Raw genomic sequence first — 21,367 nt, 5'->3', positions numbered from 1 at the left:
GTGGCCCTATTGAGATCTCCCTTATGCTTCATACAAATCATATCTCCTAATAGGGGGAAAAAAGCAAGAAAAGACTATACAAACATTTCCATCAGTATGTTGATTTTACGTAATTTATAGTTTCTTTTATACATAAAATACATTCTCTCTCTCTCTCTCTCTCTAAAATATGAGGCATAAAATGTAATGGTAAATTGAATCTAGAAGAATATACAGTAGCTATTGTGTACTGATGGAAATGGATTAAAATTAGGATGGCAACATATTAGTTGTACTGCATCCTGCCGCTTTAGTAGTGATGATACTATAGATTATCGATAGGGGAAGCTTTGGTGGGCCATGACCCACCAATGAGTCATGATGTTGATGATTAATGCTTTGTGTATTTAGTAGTGTAGTAGCCATTTTAGTTGTACATTAATGCCCGACACTCTCAGCAAACAGAGACAAGCTGATATTCCCTTACACCTTTCCCAACAGCTACTACTTCTACAAAAATTAGAACTCTTCTGCCTCCAGGACCTTCTATGGATTACAGTTCCCGAACTGCAGCTCTCACCTGCATCCTAATGTCAGTATTCAAGTTCTCTCTCATTGGCTGGCAGCAGCTAACTCCTGCATTTAAAACAAGTTCTGGAAGGGGTTCCATCAGCCTGAGGTGATGGTGAGATGATCTCAAGTAGTGTGTTTGGTCTCTGAGCATGAGACTGGCAGGAGGAGGAAAGCAAAAATTGCAGAGTTTTAACATTTATTTTTAATGTTGACACCATCAACCCACAGCAGAAGGCTTCTTGCACTTTTTAGAAGACAGACTTTGACTTGTGGATCAGGCCAGATAGTTTATTGAAGCAACTGACTTGTAGCTGGATGCAACAGAGTGGGAGATTAGGCTCTTAAGTAATTTAAACTACTTTTCTCCAGAGTATTCCAGCGTTCACAGCTGCCAAAAAATGCCGATATTCTTGCCTTCAAAAATAAAAAGGGTTTGGTCATCTCTATGTACAGTCTGCTTTGGATCCCCGGCTGCATTGCTAGATGCTGTGTTTTCTTGGGCACATCAACTTCCACAACTGTCAGTTTCTGAGTCTGCCCAATGGAAGAAATAATAACCTACTTCATAAATAATAGATTTTGTAAAGTGCTATTTGAGTGCATATTATTATTAAGGCTAGTCACTTGCAGGGGTGGGAAATAGAATTTGGAACTTTCTCTCACAGGCCAGTGTTTAATCCCTTAAGCCTATTTATGCTTGTGAGACCACCACCACTGCATATTCTATCTGAAATGGCTTGCAGGTTGTTGCATGTGCCGAAATTCACACAACATGGGCTTTGCAAATGCTTCCTGCAAATTAGGTTAAAATCACCTGAAGTTTGGCCAGGATCAAAATTTCCTGGTGTAAAGTTCGTAGAAGGGATTGGCCACAAAAACTTAAATGCACATTTTTTTTTTTTTTTTTTTTAAGAAAACAAAGTTCCCCAATTCTGGCCAAGTTGTAGTCTGGACTCCCGTCGCTGTCACTTGTGGAGACAGGACCTGCATGTGCACGAAGGCGGAAGACACAATTCTAGAATGTGGGCAGTTCAGAGGTGGAGAGAAGTGGCAGGGAACAAGTGAGCAAAATACTGATTTCAAGGAGCAAAATTTCTGCCATACTTTGTGGGGGGCTTTAGTGCCTTGCTAGGAGAGAGAGATGTTCTTGTACAATTAAAAAGAAACATGGACATTCATAACCCTGGTCTTTCTCCCAAGAGCATGGCAAAAGGCATGCTCTTGGGAGCGTGCTCTTTGAGGCTTTTAAAATTAAATGGAAATGCATTATAGGGAATAACACTCCATTAGCAATGGCCTGGACTAGAAGCCATCTGTAATACTTTGGAGACTTTCCAGTGACTTCAGTGGGCTTTAAGTCAGACCCATAACATCTTATGCCTCGGCTAACACCTCCATAAAATGGGAATAATAGTACTTAACTTAGAAGGATGCAGCAAGGATTAGAGAATGGAAAGTAATGTGTACATAGAACTTGTAAGTATAAAAAAGTATTCAGGCCATTCGTCTGCTTTTAAGATGGACTGACCTGTTTTTGTAAGGTTTGTCACTATCCTGTACTAACAAAAAACTGGACCTGATTTTTGTCCAGTATCACCATGGAGAATGCCGTTTTGGAGTTTGCTGCTCCACCCCTGCTGGGATCATGCAGGCAGAGGCAGGCCCATGCTATTTCAGAAGTTCATGCCACCGAGGGGGAGAGGCATCAGTGGCCACCCTACTATATCTAGGACGTGATCCCAGCAGGGGTGGAGCAGCACACTGTGCAAAATGGCATATATGAGTGTGTGTGTCTATGGGCGTGTGTGTGTGTATGTTTTAATCAGTCACTATGGCATCTAGGTGATTCTTTTTCTCCTTTCTGTGTCACTGATCCGAAGGCACTGTGGATGCAGGCACATGAGGGCCAAAAGTGGCATGTTTTCAGCGTTGGAAGTCGAGGAGGTTGGCATCCAGAACTGAACAGCCTGTTCACGAGGATTCTAGATCTCCTTGATCACCATGAAAGAGCTTTCTTTAGCCTCTGTAGATCAGTGGAGTAGATGGTGAACTTGGAGGATGCCAGGGGAATCCAGTGGGTGTGCACACAGTGTAGATCCATCGTTTATCCACATAGGAAGAGAGATGAGGTTGCCCTCTGCTGCTGCTCCTCCTTCCCCTGTAACTAGATGCAGGCCAACTCCCAGGTTTTGCTTGCTTCCCGCGCTTGCTTTGCTTGCAAGTTTAGTGTTGGGCTAACTCATCTGCCTAATGAAACTAGCCCCATTCACACAGGATTTTAATCTCTATAATATTTCTTTGCCTCTCTGCAGAGGACAGATGGTCCAGTGTTTAAAAAACTAGTTTTGGACACATGAAACCTGGTCTTCACTTTCCAGGTCTGCTACAGACTTCTGTGATCATGGTCCAGTTGCTCTGGGCTTCAGTTCTTCATCTCTATAATGGGAATGACAGTACTTCCCTATCTCACAGGGTGTTGGAAGTAAAAATACATTAAAGAGCATTATGCACTCAGATACTACGGGAGTAGGGGTACCTTAGAAACATAAAAACAAGGAGTCCAGTGACTAACAGATGTATTTGGGCATAAGCTTTCGTGGGTAAAAAACCTCACTTCTTCAGATGCATCCTTGTTGTTTTTGTGGATACAGACTAACACGGCTATCCCCTGATACTTAGAAACATAGATGTTTATCTAGCAGTTTTACAAAAAGGAATTTTAGACTTTTGATGACAATTTTACATAATGTGGTTTAGGACTGAATGTCTAAAACTTCTTTTTTTTTTTTTTTTAGCAGTTATACATTGACATGGGTTTGTTATCCTAGATGATGTTAAGATTTGGCACCGAGAGCATTAATTCCTTTATCAGTTGTTTCCTTTACAGTTGTTCATTAAATTGAGCTCTGCTGTGTATCTTAGAAAACAAGATGCACTCATTATAGCTCATAGACCTCCCTCTAAGGCTTCGGTAGCATGGTAACCTGTTCAAACGAATAGCACTTTTGTAGGTATTATGCTTGCTTAGTGGTGTGTTGGGTGTTTTGTATTTATTTTTCCAAACGCTGGAAGGAAGTGATAGGAGAACTCTTGCATGCATGATCAGATGTAGCAGCTTTCCAAAAGTTCTTCACTCTGGCTATTTTCTTTTAAAGCTGTGTTTACTCAAAGAATGTGGCTGAGACGGCTGAATACGTGGCTGCAGTGTAGAGCACTACAAGTTGTATGCCTTGTTATTCCTATTGTTCTGCTTTGACTCGTACAAACAATTTTAATCCCAAAATAAGAGATCATATGGTCTCTGATGTCAGCTTTGCACAGCCAGATCCAGTGTGCACATTATCCTCCCATTGCACAGCCTGACGCTGAATATTCTGTTCTTCTTTTTGGTCCTTACATTTGGTATATTGTTTTCTCTCACAAATCTCTTAAGCAGGAAGCCTCTGCATCAGCTGTGCTGTATTCAGCACACCTGTGTGGCCGTGCACCTGCATGTGGATGGAGATGGTCTAATAATATATTTAACTACAGATTTCAGACATGAACACAGGAGCTCCACAGTTCTGGCCATATAAGGAACAACACAGGCTATAATACTGTCTGTGCACGCTGCTCAGTGTTTGGCAGCAAAGAGCTAATTTTCATAAGCATAGACTAGCTTCCACCTAGCACCGTGGTGTCCAGATCCTCCAGTCCGAGGGCCGAACATGCTCTTTCAAAGAGGTCAAAGGGGCACAATTCTGCAAAGTGATTGGAAAGTACTGTAAGTGTTCAGGTGCAGAAGTTCCTAGGGGAGCCCCTCCCCAGTTCCTGAGGCAGGGAGTATATCAAGGGTAGAAAGAGGGAGTGGCTGAAACACATTATGGTCTGACCATTTGCAGCTGGCATATTCATAGATTCATAGATTCTAGGACTGGAAGGGACCTCGAGAGGTCAGCGAGTCCAGTCCCCTGCCCGCATGGCAGGGCCAAATACTGTCTAGACCATCCCTGATAGACATTTATCTAACCTACTCTTAAATATCTCCAGAGATGGAGATTCCACAACCTCCCTAGGCAATTTATTCCAGTGTTTAACCACCCTGACAGTTAGGAACTTTTTCCTAATGTCCAACCTAGACCTCCCTTGCTGCAGTTTAAGCCCAAAAGGTTTAAGCCCATATGGTCCCTAAAGGGCTGTTGTTAGCTGATGCAAATTAGAGCAGCCCCCAGGTTGCTGTACCCTTGGCTGAGGCCGAGAATCAAGTTGTTAGTTCTGAGTTGCTCCTCTTCTTTCCCTCTTCTAGACTGCCATGGGTGACTGTGCATGGAAGTGAGCTATCCTTTTGCTGTCCCTGATCATAGTATAGTGCCAAGCAATACAGCTCCTACCTGACTGCCTGACATTCCCACAGCCCAGCAGGAAAGCAGGCAGTGGAGCAAGAACTGTCTTCTCTCACCCCTGCAATACAGGAGCCAGGCAGCGGGGGAGCAGCTACAGCAGGAAAAGGACTGCAACGGCTCAGAGCATTCCTCTGGCTCACATCAGAGTGGCACTGGGGGATGCAGGAGATTTAGAAATCTGTAATCAGAAAGACAATGCCATTTACATCCTCCCCATAGAAAATTCAGAAACGTCCTTTTGGACACAGTTGCCCCTGGAAGGCCACAGAGTAGAGCCTGGAAGCTGCAAGTTGGCTATTAAGCTACAGGTTGGACACCCTGGATTGTGCAGAGGTCATTTAGTTTCCTTAAACAGTATAGGAAAGCTACCTCAGCGCAGTTTGGTTACGCTTGCTGCTGCTGCTATTGCTACTCCGGCAGTAAGGGTGTTCGCTCTAGGTCTTCACATGCTAATGGGAAAGAAATAAGGGCCTGGTTTTCAGAGGACCTTCCTTTCGGTGGCTACATTTTCATCTGACTCATTGCACATGCAATTACCGCAGTTCTGTCCCTAATCACAGAAATAGTACAGATTGGGCATACACGGTTTTTTTGAATGAGTGGTAAAGAAAATACGTCAAAATTTAAGAATGTGTAGAGTATCGTGAAACATAGTAATTTTCAGAAAGAAGCTACAGCTGAAAAAATCCTGAAAATAATTGATGGGTGTTTTGCAGAACTTTATTCCGTCTCTGATGTTAAGGCAGTTTTATTAGAGCCTATTGCTGTGTGTGTGTGTGTGTTCACATACATTGTACACGCCCCTGTAAAACATCTAATACGTGTGTATTGTCCCAGCCGCACCCTGATACCTACACCCCCTGGTTATGTCAACACTGGAAGTCTGAATATGTTTCCATTAGAACCAATGTAATGCACACTTCTCATTACGAGTTATGGGCCTGATTCTTCAGACACTCGCAATTGTGGGTGCTCAGCATTTCTGCAAATCACCCAGTTAAGGAGTTGGTGGTTAGAGTTTTGTTTAATAGGAAAATGCATTATTCCACCCACTTCTCCATAAACCAGAAACCACTAAAGAGATTTTTGTTGAGCTTTCCATATACAGTACAACCAAACATTGGAGCAAGCGTGAGAGCGAGTGCATGTCTCAGTGCTGCGAGTGTTTAAAAATAGGGAGTACAAATGGAAATGGTTTTGCAACCTTAACTTTAGTGGGCAACCTGTTGGCAAAAAGAAAAGACATGGAAGTGGTGGAGGCCAGAGTGCTTTGTTCATCCATGGAACAAGAGTAATAGCTTTGCAGGGTTCCCCACCCAGTTCTGCCAATGTGTCTCAGCTCTGCCCTGAACAAGCACCTGTAGGGGTAGAGACCAGACTACTCTCTCATGTTCATTCAGGAGCCTTTCTGTTAACTTCAGTGGGAGTTGGATTAGGCTTGTCGTCCTTGCATTGCTGCCATGATGCACCACAAAGCTGTCAATTCTATTTATGATGGAGGTACCTATGATATGAAACTGGTCTGAAACTGCCAAACTCCTTTTGCATAGGGTGCTAAACAGCATCATCCAATAACTTCAGGTCACTACCTAACTGGCTGGATATGTAGGTGAAAGATTCCATGACCCATTATCAACCTTCTAAGCCCGGGATAGTCAATAGATGGTCTGTGGGCCAAATCGGACTGCCAGACACTTATGAATGGATCCCCAAATCTCTTTATTTATTTATTATTATGACCATTTTTTTTGTTTTGTTTTTATTTTCTTCTCTGGAGTTTGGACCTTGACAAAAAAAAAAAAAAATTGACTACCCCTGTCCTATGCTATCCAGCGCCCCACACAAATGCTACCTGGGTATAACTCAGTAGGGGGGAGGGATAGCTCAGTGGTTTGAGCATTGGCCTGCTAAACCCAGGGTTGTGAGTTCAGTCCTTGAGGGGGCCATTTAAGGATGGGGGCCATTTAGGGATGGGGGCAAAAATCTGTCTGCTTTGAGCAGGGGGTTGGACTAGATGACCTCCTGAGGTCCCTTGCAACCCTGATAATCTATGATTCTATGATGTGTTGTTTTCAAAATCTCAGACTTGGGTTAAGAGTATGAGAAATGTTAACATAATTTCTTATAACATCTAGTGACGTTGAATGCATGAAAATAAAAACCACATTTATATTGTCAGACTCATTTGCATCTTTACGTTATAAATGGTGGTTTGCTTTCCAATAAATGGGTGCAATATCTGATTTGTTTGATATCGTGGCTACATTTGTGCAGTTGCATTCCTCTTTGCCCTTCAGTTGACAAATTTTTCTTGTTCTATAAATATAGAATTGTAAACAAGAGCTAATCCTTAGCAACAACCTGGAAAGTTAACATTTCTCTCCAGCTCCTATTATAATTAATTCAGACACTCTGAATATGATGTGATTTATACACATTATTCATAAGGCCAGTAGGTACTAATATCTTGTTAGAGAACTGAGAAAAGAACACTCTTTTGTGTTACAACATAATTGCACCACATTTTCTTTCGTAAGAAGATGTTTAAAGATGCTTTTTACTTTACATTTGCAAAATGGAAGGTTTTTGCTGTTGCTTTTACATTTGGGTCTTAAATGTGTTTTCCCTCCTGTAACAGTCAACATTGTCAAAACATTTTGCAAAGTATGTTTAAATAATGCAAAGAATTATGGGTTCAGACCATCGTTTATATTAATTTAAATCTCACTGTAGTAGGTGAATTTGCAAGATGCTTCTAGTTCATTGTAGAAGTTGCTTACAATAAAGAGACATCTTCAATTCTTATTTTCTGAAAAGACAAGGCATGGAGATTACACAGTACCTGAAAGAGTGAAACCATTGTGTTGAATTTTGTTTAAACACATCTTGACTAAGTCTTCATATTGGGGATCCTAATTTATTTTATTTTATTTACATTTGTTCAGGAAATGTTGTTGTACTGTAAATCTGTGTAAGCCATATACATGTGAATTTTGCAACTCCCAAAAGGTTGTGATTAAAATATTATAGATATGGCAAACCACAAATACAAAAGAAAGTTTACATTTAGGTTTTCTTTGTATTTGTACTCAAGTTTTATAATACCTTGGTATCGTGGTCAGCTTTTCCATAAAAATACGGTGTTATATGAAATGATACAATCTGTGAAGCATTTCCCATTATGTAGACACCGTGTCTTTAAATTATAGCAATTTCTTAAGATTTTAAAACAAAATGAGCTCCTAGAGGTGTGATTAATAGCAGGGAATGAGGCTAACACTGGGTCATCAGTGGCACTCCATTACAAAAAAGGTTGGGCTAATAAAAGCATCCATCTATTTGACCAATAAAGCATTTGAATGATATGCTTGTAGTTTTTATCATACAGTAGTTATTTTGTACTGAATAAACTGTGATTTTTACGTGCTGGAAAAGGAGCATCGATAGGCAGCTCAGTTGAGGTGACTAGGATGTGCGAGTGCAGAAACACGAGGACTTGTACATGGTATCTGATGTTTGTGATTATTTCAGATTGTGGCTTCCAAATTTTGGAAGCAAATATGAAGTATCTGAATATCTTGTTAACCGCTTCCCCCCTCCATATTTGTTCTGTGAGGCTGGACTGTGATCACTCACAGGCAGGGGAGAAGGGATGGTATTGAGGGTGCAATCATTAGTTCTGTCTCTTCAACAAATTATTCTTTTGAGGAGAAAGAGATGGACCAGCACTTGCATTTTCCTGGAATGTTGACTCCTGTTCTCCCATCTGGTTCACACCTTTTATCCATCTGGGTCTATAACGGATGTGGGAGTGCGGCACAGAGAGAGCAAGTGACTTGCCAAAGGTCATGCAGAACGTCAGTGGCAAAATAAAGAATTGAGCCTGGGTCTCCTGAATCCCAGACAAACGCCCTAAGCACTAGATCATCTTTCCCGATCTTCATGCCTTTCTTGAAATCCAGGCCCAGGTCACAGCAGTTGTGGAACTCTCTGCCGGGATGACTGCCATGTCCAACTTCTTGTGAGGCCTGGGGATGAGAGATGGGAATGGAAAATACATTTCCCTGATTCAGGGAAGCTCTGGGACCACAAGATTTGAATAATGTACCAAGTGTCAGAGAATGTCAGATCTCGGAGGTTCCTTCCCCTGCAACAGGTGGGGCTTGCTGGGGCTCAGTGGAACGCCTATTGGCGGTGCAGAGAGGTAGTTGAGGGCTTGAAGTTTCTATCCCGATGAGCAAGAGTTAGGAGAAAATGTTGGGCCAAAAGCCCTGTTTGGGTTAAAAAAAAATGTAAGTGGGGAATCCTCAGTGATGTGAGAATGGTAATGGGAGGCCAGAGCAAGGAAGTTGAGGATAGAAGAAGGAAGAGGGAGGAGGAGGCATGAAACATACTGTGCTGTATCAGTATCATGTGTGTCAATAGTATAGTGAGCCATTGTATACATATATGTAAACACACCCACCCCTTTTGCTTAGCAGGGATTATGTTGTACAGTAAGAAACCTGAATTGTTGTTCCTGCTTTTCTTGCATTTATTTTAAAGGAAATATTTTTTTCATTTTGAACCCCTACCTTTAGTATTTGCAGGTTGTTGATTTAAATACATCTTGTGACCTCGGTTGTCCAGCATATTGACAAGACGTAGATTTTTATCTTTGTCTGCAGGATTAAAGATTACTCTCTTCCGTTTCTATTCCAAAAATTAGCAAGTTAGCTAATATCACTACCTGATTATTATTATTATTTTTATTTTATTTTATTTAAGATAAAATAAACCTGAAGCAGACTATGCCAATGAAGGCCCTTCTTTAAACTGCTTCAGGATTACACCTGAACTTATATTGCCTCTTTTGCACCTTAATTTTTTGACAGACATGTGAAAGTGCATTTCCTCCTCTGGCCGGTTCCTTTAGCTAAAGAGTCTAAAGGTGTTTTTCTGTTTTTGTTTTGTATTTTTTTTTAATCCCAAATCCAGCAAAGAGTTAACAAGATTTCACTTGATCTGATGGTTTATATGATGAGTAATGCAAAAGTTGGTAACAGCAAATTGTTGTTTATAAGCAAACATGGCACTGTGTAAACAAGGAGACCTGGTCCCCAACTGGTTTGATTTCATGGTGGTCAGCAGCTGATCTATGTAACATACAACCTTTCTGCTTCTCTAAATGTCAGAAGAATGACTATTTGTTTGTCTTGAGTTCTTCCCAGCTGTTTACTCTGTAATGCATTTGCCTCAACCTTGATTCCCTGAGAGTGGCCCCTTTCTCCTCCCTGCTCTGTTTACATTAGTCCTGCCCTGAGTGTCACCTATGAAATCTGTTGATTATTCCACCTGGTTAATGTTAAATTGCTCTTGCAAGATGATGTGTTTGTTCATAAACACAAATGCCGGGCCTCTTGTTTACTGTACCCATGGCAGCAATCAGTTATTAAACAAATATTGCTTTGTTTGCGGGTGTGAGCAGCAGTTTATCCTGCAAGGTCTGGAAAAAAAACTTTAAATGCTGGGATTTTGATAAAGGAGAAAAGGGGAACTTGTCCCTGGAATGTGGTTGAAACTGACTTAGGTTTGCTTTTCTTATCTTTAACTTGGATGAAGGGGCTAGAAAGATTAGCAAGTTGTTTGGTTTTTCTAAGAGATTTCCTTAGTGTAATGATATCTATCCAGTTGTTTGCTTTTTTCAGAAGGGAGAGAGCACTCCTGCAAGACGACTAGCACAGTAATAGAGCATCTGATGGCTAGAAAATTCTGTGTGGAACAAACAAGGACTTAGAAGGTCTAGGACAAAGGGATAGGGCTATGAACAAGGTAATCACCAAAATGTACGGCATTTGAATTATGTACCACAGTGGGTTATATTCTTTTCTTACCTTTTTAATCAGATATGTTTCTAATTGATGCATCTGCCCTCTATCAAGTTTGAAAAGGAAAAACGTTTAACTTTTATTTCTAAAGCCATCTGAAGAAATCCTCTGATTTGAAAGCAGGGCAAACTGAATGAAGAGAAAATACTAAATTAAAAACTGTGCCCTGTCTTCCTTCTTTTGCGCATGACATTATAGAACTGCTTTTGCTCTTTCTGCTTAGAACTGAAACAGCATTTACATCTGCTAATTCTGGAGGCTGGCTATTTAATAGCACTTTACTTTCTGAGAGTCCTCATTAGATAATTTGTGCTTTTGCAGGTAGTTTGTGCTTTTTGCATTGTTTTGCAAACAAGCAAGAAAAACAAGCTCACGCCATCTTTGTTTTTCAGAATTATTGTTTGTTATTGTTTCTGAATATGGCTTTGGTTTTTAATGCCAGACAGGACCTGTGAGCATTAGCTGTAAGTTGTTAGGACTGTGCATACAAAGTGACCTTGAGAAAAAAATGATAGCTCTTTTATATGAAGAAGGGTCTATTACTTTGTATTTGAGGCTAGCTATTAAAAAATACATGTATTTAATATATATTTATAGGGCGCTTGTGAAAGCTAAAATTAAATAATTGTCCCCCGGAAAAGCAAGCAACAAAACTTGCACAAAATTCTGATAGATTGTATTCACTAACTCGCACTAATGATCCAAACATATTGTTCGTTTTGGCCGGTAGAGCGATTATGGCTTTGAGGTGAAGCGTAAGGTACTTGAAATGTGTAACCTAACAAGCCAGTCATTAATTGACCAGCGCTACTATGATAAATCAAACCCTCTCTATATTAAACTAAGTGAAAATGTTGAAATGAGAAACTATATTGTGCAGTGGTGTTACAAAGCAGCATCTGACTGTTGAAGTGAATTTAAGTACTGCAGAGTGATAGGGAAGCTAAAAATGCCTTAATGAGAGAGGGGATTTATAATTAAACCCCAGTGAACCCTTGGTCTCTCCAAGGTTTGGAATCGCCCCATCACACCTCGGTGGCAAGGTAAATCTGCCCTGCTATGCATTTGCTAAACACGAAGCAGGCCTTGTATTTAATGCTCTTTAATATTCCATTGATCTGTGTGTCCATATCGGAGCCGATGCTGCCAGGATGGAGTTGAATGCATATGAACTAATCTCAACCCTTGAGTTGGCACTCACTGGAGCAGCTTACACTCTGTTCATCCTTAGCACACAATTGTGTGAATACAACTGGTCTATTGGTGTGTATCGGGGTGGGGAGAACAGGTAGGTAGCTTGTGTTGTATGTCCATGCGTGAATGTGAAACAGGAGGTAGGGATGGAAATAGGTCTATTTAGAATCGTTCCCTACTATTCTCAGCATGGCAGCACTAAAACTGTGAGTATGCTTCCTTAAGGAGGGGAATTTCTGTAAAGCATGTAATGCCCAGATCAAAGTCCTGGTAATAGAGTTCATTGCACCCTGCCTGGAAATACAGTAGTGTTCTCAGCTGCTAGTCCATTGCTATGCAGTGTGCCATTCATTTAAAAAGAAACGAAAAGCCCCTTTCCATCTAGTAGTATTATGATGATTTCTGTCAGGCCTGAAGGTTTGAAAAAAGTCTCCCAAAATGGAAGGAAATGAGCTCTGCTCCACGGAGCTCACAAACATGCTTTAGCGAATGGTAACAAAACAGTAGAGAAGGAGGTAGGGAATAGAAGACCAGGTAACAGTAAGTTTACTTGATCACTCAGTGAGAGCAAGTATATGGCATGATGGAGTAAACTGGGATGCATGTTGTGAAATGGGTGGCATAGTATTTGCCAGTTGGTGTGACATGGTTCTGCTTTATAGTTCGAGATAATCAAGGCATGACTTTCATTTTGAATATGTAGATTAATAATTGCCAAACCAGGAAGAGCATGGTTGCTGTATTTATTAATTATATTATGTATATTATTATATAATACATACTATTATATGTATTTATTATATGAGATTAGACTGGGCATGGCTCCTGGATGGGTACGCAAGGAACGGTGAGGATGCAGATACCTACCCTGGGAAAAAGCTGATTTCTTTGTAACCGATATTGATAAGGTGAGGTAGCCATGGGTTATCCAATTCCTAGTGAAGTGGTGGATGCAGACAGATTCTTTTGTGGACTATATTTGAGTGGTTTGTGGCTTATGCTGTCAAGGCAGTTGTACCTCTCTGATTTAGTGGGTTATGGGCCAGTAACCTTCATGTTGATGGAGTCGGTACAGTTTGCAGCAGAGAGAGTGTCCGGGTCAAGTCTCCTGCAAAGCTGTTACTCTTTGCACCTGTGGAACTTGTGGGGTGCATGCAACTATAATAATATAATATGGGGATATACCTATCTCATAGAACTGGAAGGGACCTTGAAAGGTCATTGAGTCCAGTCCCCTGCTTTCACAGCAGGACCAAGTACCATCCCTGACAGATTTTTGCCCCAGATCCCTAAATGGCCCTTTCAAGGATTGAACTCACAACCCTGGGTTTAGCAGGCCAATGCTCAAACCACTGAGCTATCCGTCCTTCCCCGGCCCCCACTCTCAAAATTGAAGTCTTTGCCGAGATCTTGTTTAGCACTGAGAGGTTCATGTTCTCAGCTATCTGTCTGATGTGGTTCAGCACACCTTTGGGCACTAGTTCTTCCAGAGACTAGTGAATGCCACAGAGCTAATGCCCATTTGTTAGTTACTTTCCCTGCAGCTGTAAGACAATGTTGCCCTCTTCCTGCTTTCTCACTAGGTCCTGTAGTTGCTTTTTCTGCTACACTCTCTTCTATGTCCCCCTTGGCAGAACTGACGTACCCCTGGGTAACTTAAATCACCATTTACAGAGAGAAGTTAAATGGCTTGCTTAAGGACACACAGTGAGTCAGAGTTGGCACAACTGGGAGTAGAACCCTGAAGTCCTGACTACCACTTCTCTCTTCTAACCACTACTTTCCTGAAGTTGCGGTGTAGGTAGAAGATTAGCCATTGTCTCCCCTTGACTTTACTGGTTCTAAATTACCTCATTCCTCAGTGGCCATAAAGGTTGTTCGGAAATGGTAAGCCGTTGTAGTCATTTAGCCAAAAAAAGAGCGAGAAAGGTGTTGTGTTAATGTATATAAGTAAGAAAATAAAAAGACATGGGTGGATAAGCAGGAGCTGGTAAAGCAGCTACTTAAGAGACTTGAGGGTGAAAATGGATTGGGGAGCCTAGTGTAAGATCAAGCTAGTTAAAGTTCAGCTTCTTACAAGAGTGACAGGGTTGATCCCTGGGGAAGGACTGCGGCAACAGGGATTACAGCTGTGTCCTTATTCAGTTGGCCAAGGTGATGCGCTCCGGCACTTCTAGAAAGCACCAAGTGTTACCTTCCAGGCGGAATGCAATTATCCCTTCACTTTCCCTCCCCTTCATTTGTTCTCTCTCCTCCCAATCTCTCTACATCATGGAGCAGTGCTTTCCCTTCAGCCAAGAGGGTAGAGGAGGTGAGCGGCCCCCTTGTGAAACAGATGCCAGTGCCATTCTGTGGATCAGCTAGCAGGGATGCTCTCAGAGCAGCGTGATTTGTCTCCCGTCCCCAGGGAGACTCAGAGTATCACCTCTACGATACGCTCAACCTCCACCGACCCAAGGTTTGGGATGAGTCTAGTTCAGAGCCTGGAACTCCCAGATGACAGCATGAGAAGCAGTCTTTGTGTCAGCAGGCCAGCCTCAGAATGTGCTGTGGATAATTCCATTCCTTCTGGACCCTTTATTCCCAAGTACTAAATGAAATTTTCAGATTTTAGATCTGTCTAGACATATACAGTGCACGATAAAGTTGATAATACATTAATCATTTTTAACAACAGGTAATATGCATAATTTATGGTGTTACAGTGCTATCTTTTTTGATATTTATGATGGATAATGCTCAGTTTTTGCCCTCATATTACTGCTTTAAATTATACCACAAGAAAATTAATGAGAAAGTAGATTTATGGGTTTCATTTGTTTGTCAATTCGGAAATTAATTGGGTGTTAATTTTAGCCGTCCCTCATCAGACCAGGTCTTTAGTATGTGTGCATTACTTTGCATTCATTGAAGCCTACCTCCCATTTACAGTGGGTCACTAGCTTTGCATACATTAAAATAGCCCTCAGGCACATTCTCTTGATTACTTTTTGAACTGCCATGCATTAGAAAATTTACGCCTTTCTGTTATAATTATGAAAATTCGGTATAGGAAGATGGTGCTTGCATACCAGCGAGTACACATTCTTACTCTGTTGTGTAAGATCCTATACCAAGCTCAGTACATTCTTGTTTTAATCCTGGAATATAGCATTCTCGTCCATCTTTATTTGAAGGTTTTCAACCTTTGAAATTTCAAGGATCCATTTTAATTCAGTGAATTCCCCCGTTAGCTTAGGAAATATCAAAGGATTTCCCCTGCATCTCTCTCTCTCTCTCTCTTTCTTTGTTTCCTCTTTTCACACTTCCAGTGTGTGCTTGCTCTTCTTCTACCTCAGTGTTGGGTTATACACCATAGCAAGAAACCACTATTCAGAGACATGACTCAGCATCACCTTTCTAGGAGGGTGGAACCTCATAGCATTTCTCACCAGCTCTATTGATTCTCGAAGATCATTTGTAATCCTTTTTTTAATCGAATCCCTTCTTTTCCTCTTCCTGCAAAACTCAGCAGCCAATAGTATCGTATATGCAACAGTGAACAACCCTCCAAAGGGGTAGATTTATCCAAAACATACCCAAATGTAATCAAACTCCTGGGATATGGAAATTGAAACTTCACCATAGGATTTCTAGCATTTCTTGGCTCCAGTTGAGGCAGAAATACTACTAAATCAGTTTGGCAATATTTAGGTGATTCTTCCAGGTCCACCTGAAACTAGCAAGTGCAAGGTTGTCAGTTTTCTTTATTTTTAATGACAAGGCCCTTTTGAGCCTCATGAAGGTTTCAGTTTCTCTCTGGCTTGCTTAATTTCTGCCGAAGGTTTGGGTTGGTTCTTATTTTGCTGCACCAGTTTTCCCATGTTTAATCTCTACTTCGAATGCCACTTTTAAAAAAAATGCAATGCCGGGTGGCTGCTAAAGACTTTAAAAGCCCAGCAGGTAGCCATCAAGAATAACGTACACTTATGTTTTTGAAAACTGAACAGCCGTCTGGGTAGTTTGATGATGATATGCTTTGGTTAAGTCATACAGTGTATTGGGGCAGCACTTCCCGTCAGCTTTCTTAATCACAAAGGCATTCCTAAAGGCAGTTACTGGCCCGGTGTTCAATATTTTGGACTCTCCTCTCCAGCAAAATTTCAGATGGCTGGCAGCCATCAAGCAGCCTGCTCAGAAGCCGTTTGCTCCACACTTAATTAGTAACGGGGTGTATTTTAGTGAATGAACAGCTGCATGTCTGCAGTGCTTCCACCACCAGATCAAACACTTACTCTTCACAGGATTCTCAGTCTCCACGAGTGAATCCATATTCTTTTACTCAACTGATGGGTGGCAGGATGATGTATTGCTTCTGTGCCATTAGCCAGCTTAAAGATCTAGGGACAGCTAGGGTGTCCAGATATCCCGATTTTCTAGGGACAGTACTGATTTTTGGGCCTTTCTTAGATAGGCTCCTATTGCCTCCCACCCCCATCCCGATTTTTCACATTTGCTGTCTGTCTAGGGACAGCTCATCAGCTGTTGGAAATTCTATGACAGTTTAAATTTGCTAGGTATCCGCACCCTGATTTAGAAATATGTTCATAGAGAAGTGGATGGATTTTGGAGAGTAGTGATGGGAATGGAAGTCTTTCACCTCCAGCTCATTAGTTCCCATCCATTCCTGGGTCAGTAGTGATCAAAAATTACCCTCCGATATCTCATAGGTGGCACACTAGGAAATGTGTTTCTCAATCGTAGGGGCAGTTTCTAAACAAGGCGGGCATGTGACACAATGTGTGGAGGTTGTGCTGCCACTGCCCTGCTGTGTTGTACCTTGATTTCTCCTTCTAGTGCTGTTCATGTAGAGCTTTTCTTGAGCGTTTCTTTTTTCAAGGGACAACCCCGCCCCATGCTGGTTCGTGTGTCTGCTTTTTCATGTATGATTTCAAAATGTTTATCCTATTCCAGAATGATTCAGGAGAGGCTTCCAAAAGAGTTTGGAGCTTTATTTCTCTTCTTAAAATTGCAAAACAAATGTATTCCTTACTGGCAACGAAGGGTTAAAACTCGTTGGATTTTAATGGCTGTCTGAATGGATCGCATGCCTGCTGGTGTTTTGAGAATTTGGGAGTAGACCCTGCCATTTAATCACTTACCGAAAACTGATTTTGCCATTAACTGTTGTCTCCACAGAAGTAGAAATATATTTTATAAATCTGTGTTTAGTTTAATTTACACATCCTTTCATGACTGGGCCAAGTTCTTTAAGGGCATTTATTCTGCTTCATATAAATAATTGATCAGCCAAGTTAATTTACTTCTGCCTGACTTGGTCAACCTTAATTAACTGCCCTGAAATAAAGACTGAACTTTTTGTTAGCTTAAAATCTTTACAAGTGTGAAAAAGACGGGCTTTATGATAAAATTTGTTGCACTAATGCTGTTGCCAGGGGAGGGAAACGTTGAATGTTGTAGATTTGCACTGCTACAGTAGTTATATATTTGTTAAAACCTCCAAATAATAATAACCAAAATAAAATCATGAGTTTTGTGAAAAGCTCTTACATGCATAGGTTGGGTACAGGAGACATGGCCTAGACTGATGCTGGAAGCATTCAGGGGGAGAATTTCAAAGGCACAATGGGCAGCTAGGCACCCAAGGCCAGATTTTTTTTTTTATGGTGTTTAGGCACCAGAAGATGTAGATAGGCACCTAGTGGAATTTTCAAAAGATCCGCTCTGAAATATTGTGCAAAATTAAAAGAAAAAAATTGAATAAATAAAACCTGTGAGCAGACAGCCTATTCTGTGCTATAAAAGCATGTTCTCTGTTCCAGCACTACTTTGCTTTGTACTTCTGTGAGACTTCTACCTACACCATTAAATGTATTCACTTACAAAATATTTTGCATACCATGCAACTTTACGCACAGAACTGTGTTTAATGTATCCTTGTGCAGAGAAATGATCGAAATCGCTTGTCTTCATAAAGCATCACTCTCCTGACCAAACTTATTTGCTATCATTTGCTATCGTTTGATTAATTAGGGTTGTATTTATTGCTTTTTGTGATACTGGACATAAAGGAACAACAGCTCATCTCCCACATTGTATAATCCTAATTCATGCTTCAAATCTTGCTTGGGCTCCTTCCTTCCAATGTGAATGATAGGCTTTGGCAACAATTGGCATTCTCAAGAGCCTGGAACAAGAAGTCGTGCTTCTTCCATGCCCATCTTTAAAAGGTTGTCTCACCCACCCTCGGGGAACATCAGGCTGACTTATTTGGGCATGCTCAAAAAGACCAATAATATCCACTGTGTGGGAGGGGCTCAAATAGGCTGCGCTCCCCTGCTGTGACTCCTAATGATTGCAGTGTATTGTGATTATTTACCTCAAGTCACATGCTGACTGTAGCTAAGGAGCAAAGTGTTTTATCTTCTCTGCCCCTATACACATCTTATCTGGAGGAGGAGTTTTGGCAGTGTCTGTTTGTTTTTGGTTTTTTGTACTGTTGTCCAGCCAGGGTTACATTTAGAGCTGGTAGACACAAGTGAGCAATTTTTAAAAATAATTTGCACAGAGGTTTTCACAATTTTTCATTTTTTTTTCATTCGTTACAGGGTCATTTTTTTTTAAAGCGTTCTGAGAATGCAGATTTATGTTTTCTGTTAAATTTGTAAGGCCCAAACTAGTCCAGTCTTCTTCTTTTTTCCTTTGTTGAGGATCCTTATCCACAATGGCTTCTGCTAATTCTCTCCTGACTGTAGGAGATAGGCGTAGAATCATAGAATATCAGGCTTGGAAGGGACCTCAGGTCATCTAGTCCAAGCCCCAGCTCAATGCAGGACCAATCCCCAGACAGACTTTTGTCCCAGATGCCAATGCTCAAACCACTGAGCTATCCCTCCCCATAGCCAGAACTCATGCATGCTACTGTATTTTGAAATGTAAAATAAGAGTAAAAACATTTGCAATTTAAAAAAGTTCAGAGAAAACTCAAGTTTTCTTTTTTTGAGAAAACAAATTGAGAAAAATTGCAACATTTTCAACATTTCTTTCTGTTCCGGGAGGATTTTCTAACCTGAGGTGCAATAAACAATTTTGTGACTAATTTGCTTATGAATTATTTCCTGAGACCTAGTGATGTTTTGTGCACATGGGGAGTTGTGATTGTGCATTTATTGATCTGCTCCTCAGTGATGCCAGTCTCCTCAAGGCTTTTGGTAGCTTTGGGCAGTGCTTTCTTCTAACATGCCATATGTTTTGACATCACAAGTGTTCTTAATAGTTTCCCGATGTGTCTGCTCCAAGATAACTTGTTCGTTATCTATCTGAAGAGCTTGGGAACATGATGTCTTTTCTTTACTGTTCAGGTACAATTTCTTTTTTTACTTTTGTTTCAACTGGTGCGATATCAGCTGGAGGCACATACTGTCAGTTCTTCAGCGCTATCCGAAATGAACACCCTTCCTAGGACGCTTACAGCTTTTTCAGGCTGCCATAAAAACTTCATAGCAATTGACACCTGTGTCCTAGGCCAAAGGTGCTGCCATCTTTCCACCAGGGACTGTGTGTTTCAAAGAGATGAGTTTAAGCAGCTAATCAAATTCTAACTCTTCATATTTGACCAGATCATCAGGTGGTGTAAATTGACATAAGGCTTCCTTTATTCCAGTTGAGAATCTGGCCCTAAGTATGGATGAAGAGAGAAAGGTTAAGGGGTTTTAGTTTATTCCCCTCTGGTTAAAGGAGATGTGCCTTTTTTTACGGTAGTGTGTAGGAATTGAGTAATATTCCTTTAAATATATTGTGAGCCCACTGATGTCATCTGTGTTTCAGAAGTCACCAGAACCCTGCTAAAGCTGCAAGAGATACATCTATATCTATCTATAGATAGATAGAAATATAGAGAGAGGGCGAAGGTCGGGCACATTGTATATGTTTAGCAAAAACGGCTATTACCATGCCTGTGTGGTTTCTTCATGTAGCGTGTGTAAAGAGCAAAAGACAACATGTATTCTACATCAGAACTGGATCAATTTTAAGAACAAAATGCATTGTCTAGTTACATACAGAAAGGTTTTTGTTAATTTAGATCTGTGAAGTTTTACAAGGGAACTGACAGAAACAGTATAATGAACCTTGTAGTCCTTTTGTCTCTTTGCATGATTCAAAGATCCCACAGAGTGAATTGAAACAAGTTTCCATAGACCAGATGAAATTTATTTAAATGTAAGCAGAACATTTGAATCTGTTCTACCACCTTCCATAAATGTGAAAGAGGTGCATAGCATGTATGGTGAATAGATCCTTAGTGACTGGAGTGGGGGTCTTTCTTATGTTTGGTTTCCCCAGCCTTGATTGTGAATCAGAAACTAATGCTAATGTTGTAGCATGTATATGACAAAGCCCTTATTAGTCAGTTGCTTCCCAGATAGGGCATCTTGGTTATTAGCTTTATGGATCATCATTATGAATCCAAATTTACCAAATTAGCGAGTGGCATATGTTTGTTTGACTGGAGTGTAGCACACCCCACAGAGCTAAACAATAACCGTAGTTGGATGCTACATGTCACTTAATGCTTGACAGTTGGGCTACTCTTGAAATGTTAGTGAAAGGGGCTGCTTGCTCTGAGCAGTTAACCCAAGGGAGTTGACACTGGAAGGAAAGAACCTTTTAGTCTCCAACAAATATTGTACAGTAGGTGTCTCAGGGCTCAAAATTATGCCTGTGCGGATTTTCTGGGGAAAGTATTTTTCCCTAGTACTTTTCCATTAGAAATGCATTGCTTTCTCTCTCCTCCTTTGATTGATGTTTTCCCACATGTGCTGGGAGGGGGAATTTTTCTTCCTGTTTCTGAACTGGTTAAGAGTTATTGAATTTAAACAGGTTCCTCCTTAAATATGGGCCTTTTATTGCCAGTGGAAAGCAGTTGAAAACAAAAGATCTGCTTTTCTGGACTGCTTATTGAAATTCAGATGGAGACAGGCAAGCTTTCCTTACTGATGCCTTTGGGGAAAGTCTCTCGGTTGGGAAAGGAATTCTGTTGGGAAAGCGTCCCGTTTTCCTAATTCTTTTGCATATATGATCAACAACATATTGCCTCTAGCTACTAATGGTCCGTACTGCTGAGCACTGCTGTGAAACATTTACTCTGTGTCCCTATTTTCTGGTGAGTCGTTTGTGTCACCATGGGCAAGTGGTTCTGGGCAAAGAGGAATGAGGAGCCGTAAGGGAGGAAGGAAGGATGAGTCAATGGAAACAGAGAAAACTAATGGTATTTTAATCCTTTAGCATTGGGGCTAGCGGGTTGAAATACCTATAATAGAACCAGTCAAATGGCACAAAAAGAGAATTGAGAATAGTTTTATAAATAAATAT

The 21,367-nt window shown here is 40.9% G+C and overlaps 1 protein-coding gene across 15 annotated transcripts in view; it reads left to right on the top strand.

Moving 5' to 3' along the window:
* Nucleotides 1–21,367, top strand: part of FOXP1 (forkhead box P1) — a 508,113-nt gene that overhangs the window by 271,605 nt on the left and 215,141 nt on the right. The window contains exon 5 of one of the 15 annotated variants that reach the window (XM_054033878.1): nucleotides 10,622–10,745. The exons of the other annotated variants lie outside the window; for them this stretch is intronic. The gene's annotated coding sequence lies outside the window, so the exon portion shown is untranslated. The remainder of the gene's footprint in view (nucleotides 1–10,621; nucleotides 10,746–21,367) is intronic. 15 annotated transcript variants of the gene reach the window in all.

Source organism: Malaclemys terrapin, chromosome 7 (assembly GCF_027887155.1).
Source record: "Malaclemys terrapin pileata isolate rMalTer1 chromosome 7, rMalTer1.hap1, whole genome shotgun sequence".
Classification (NCBI taxonomy): domain Eukaryota; kingdom Metazoa; phylum Chordata; order Testudines; family Emydidae; genus Malaclemys; species Malaclemys terrapin.
The sequence above is the reverse complement of the archived record's forward strand: the minus strand, read 5'-3'. Positions and strand labels throughout refer to the sequence as shown.